We start from the raw sequence: 3,904 nt of genomic DNA on the forward strand, positions 1-3,904 counted from the left end.
GTTAGAGGAATCCCTTTGACATTTCACTGAAAATAAGATGATTTTTTAAAACTTGGAGTCCTGAACAACTAAAAAAGAAAAAAATATAAACAATTGAAAAGAGGGCAGCATCACCATATTCTCTATTCCTTGTTCTACTATGGGAGGATCCTGACATTGTTTGGCATATAGGCAAATGAGAATAAACTTTGAACATTGGGCATTTCCCTTTCTTCTCCTTCAGGGAGTGAGGCATCATCTTTGTACCTTCCCTGTGCACCATCATAGAGGAAGCCAAGCATATGTGCTGTGCAAATGCTAGCAGTCTTATTTCATCTCTGTTTATTCCTAGAGTTGTCCAGAGACAACTTGTAAGAGAGTTTCTCTTATTTTCCAAAAATTGAAACTATATTTTTAAAATATTTATAAGCGGTTAAGCCAACAGTGATAGACATTCCATTGGAACCACTTTTACCCTGTTTTAATGAGGTGGGTCTGCATGGAGTAGAAGGGAACAGAGCAGCTGCAGGCAGAATTTAAGGGGCTGCTATGAAGCAGGAAAAATCTCCCTTAGGAAAGAGCTGTGCCTTTAACAGTGTGACCTAATGGAAGAGCTCCAGACAATAAAATGCAGCATTCCCAAGGCTTGAGGCTTTCATTCTTCTGTAACAGCTGTGGTGAGAAAACTCCCAGAGAGACTGTAAAAGAGCAGTGGTGTTGTCATTATCATTCCTGTGTAAAGAAAAACTCTTTTATATTTAAGGGTCTTTTTCCATTTTATTTCCTCCCCCTTTTGTAATAGTCCTTTCCATTTTATAAGATATCTCTGAAAACTTTTAACTGTTTTTAGGACTCCATTTCTAACCAATACTCTAGCTCTGATACAGTAAATACTCATTTTCTGCTATTCAATGCAGTTCTACTTAAATTATTTTCTTATAAAAGTTCAAAAGTTTATCTACTTACAGCCTTGATGCCATCTCTTGATGCTAGGGGACATGTGTGAACCAATAGCAATGCAGAAAGATTTCATGAATCTATAGATTAAACTCTGCAACGATGAGCACTTATTTCACCTACTGCATTGGGGACATAATCATAAGACTATAGATCTATAAGAAGCCTCTAGAGACTATCAGACTCATACATTTCTCTCCAAATATCTCAATGCTATTAAAGATAAATGGTTGTTTGTTTGTTTTTCATATAATATATGTTATTCCCCACCTGAGGATATTTTTTCATTGATTTTTAGAGAGTGCAAGGGAGGAGGAGAGACAGAGAAACATCCATGTGAGAGATATACATCGATTGGGTGCCCCCCACACTGGCCAACCTCGGCCTGGGATTGAGCCTACAACTGAGGTATCTGCCTTTGACCAGAATCAAACCCGGATCCTTCAGTCTGTGAGCTGATGCTCTATTCACTGAGCCAAACTGGCTAGGGCTGTTTGTTTGCTTTATAAACATATTCCAGGACAGAAATCCCATAATTATCCATTTACATTTAGGGTTTTAAAGTCATCCAATTATAGGAAGAGGTTTTATTTATCCCTCAAAAACCCCACTTATTTTAATTTCAAAAACTGTAGGATTTTTATTTACTAGAGGAACCAAGAACATAAAATGAGAAAACTGAGTCCTGAAGAGTGGATAGGAACTCTGTCTTCTGTTAACCCAGTGTTCTTTCCAGTTATTCTGCCTCCAAGTGAACAAAAATAAAATGCATGTAATAGTATTGTTAAATGCCTTCCTCCATTACTATTTAGTGTAATTTTGTCTTTTACTTCTTACGTTGTTAGTCTGTCACCTTGTAGGTACAGTAAAAGAAAGGATGATAAAGAAGTCTATAAATGCAATACAAATTTATTTACAGGTATGCTGCAATTGATTAACAAGTTTCCATGAGTTAAAATAAAATTGTTGAATCCATGCTATTTTACTAACAAGCAAAATGAAGAAATTGAACTAGATGATTTCTAAAATTTCTTCATATGGACTATATTGGAATCAATTCAATTTTGCTTTATGAAAGTTCTCTAATACTTTCAACACTAAATGTAACCCACCAAATCCAACATGAAAATATCCAGGGCTTCCTTTGTAAAAGGAAACTGACATGAACTTTATAATTTAGCGGCGTGGTATTCATAGAAAAGGTATTTCTGAGCCAAGCCCGCGTTTCATTAATGTTATGAGTGTTTTCATTTTACACTTTATGTTTTCCAGTTCTTTTCTGAGATTCTAAAAACTTGTTGAGAAATCAAGGTTAATCAATCCATCAGAGATCAGTATGACATTCATTTGCAAATTAGAATTTCTTTTTACACTTCAAAGTTTCTCTCCCACCCTCAGGAAGGAATACACAATAATTTCAGTGACACTCTTTATAAACAGAACACAGAAATGAATGGGACTTGGGGAATGGATTAGAATTGGTCTTTGCAAAATAGGAGGGCCTCAAATTGCACATTCTTATGATAATCTGCACTGAATGAATACTATTGTGGGTCTCCTGCAAAGTGCTGCAGGAATTCTTCCTTGTAATGTAATTGAGAAAGGAATGGTATCTCATCCCAAAGGTTTAAGGACAAAGACTAGAACAAATAATGTCAAAATCATCACAACCTCCTTTAATTTCCCCCACTCTACTCAAGGCTTCAACTTGACTTTACCTCATTAATCCCCTCATAATCAACAGATGGCCCAATTTATAATGTTGCTATAATGGAGTTTCTTGATTATAATTTACTGAACTTCCTTTTCCCACCTGAAAATCTCTCCGATCACTCATTCTATGCTCTTTATTATATAGAGATAGCTACCAGGGCTTAACAGTCAGACAGATCTGCCTGCATCCAATACTACCTAGCTAAACAATCTCCTGCAAATTATTTAATCTCTCTGATCATCAGTATCCTTAAAATGGGAATAACACTACTTCCCCCACAGGATGTTGTAAGGATTCAGGATAAAGAATAGCTCTCTGTATAAGTGTGTTTAGTAGATTGGTTCTAGTTGGCACACCATAAGTGCTCAAGAATTAGTTATTATTTTTATTTCTGAGGAAAAAGTGTATTTCCTTCTCAGGAAGGCTCATTTATCCCATCTTTCCAGGTTCACCAAATGCTCTCCACAACTGCTCAGCTTTTTAATCATTAAAAAAAAGGTTCGTCCTGGGCTTACAAACCTGTTCATGTACAACTCTATGATATTCACTAAATGTATACTGACGTACAACCACCACCACAAGAAAAATAAAGTTCAATTACCCTCACCCCCCAAAAAAATTCCTCTGAGCCTTCTCCTTAACCTCAGTCTCTGGCAATCATTGATCTGTTTTCTAGTCTTATAGTTTTGCCTTTACAAAAAAGTCATATAAATGGAATATGTAGCCTTTTAAGTCTAACTTCTTTCATTTTGTTTAATGCATTTGAACTTTCTCCATTTTTTTTGCAAGTATTAGTCATTTGTTTCTTTAAGTAGCATTCCAGTGAATGTGGTGTTTTCCAGTTGTGTGAGTTCTCCATCCTCTCACTGAGGGACATTTGAGTTATTTACAGTTTGGGGCAATTATGAATAAACTAAGGCTGAGTTTTAAATTACTTTTGTTGTTCAATGCCGGGGTCCAACCCCAGCAGGTCCAGGGGTCCCCAAAGGTGTGGACGGAGTCAGCGAAGAAGGAATGACACGGAGACAGCGTTCAGTTGATCAGCAGCCTAGCCAGGATCTCCAGCCAAGTTCTGGTCTGGATCTCTAGAGAAGTTCTGCCGTTTATTGTCTTGTTACATCCATATTTATACCAGTTGATTTTAATCCTGTCTATTTCTATTCCAAAGGTTAGGGCGTTTCTTATCTCCATTCCAGGGAGTAAAGATTATGTAGCTTAAGCATGATTGTTTGTAGTTAAAGTGATTAACTACCC

The sequence above is a fragment of the Myotis davidii genome, unplaced genomic scaffold, assembly GCF_000327345.1.
Source record: "Myotis davidii unplaced genomic scaffold, ASM32734v1 scaffold115, whole genome shotgun sequence".
Classification (NCBI taxonomy): Eukaryota; Metazoa; Chordata; class Mammalia; order Chiroptera; family Vespertilionidae; genus Myotis; species Myotis davidii.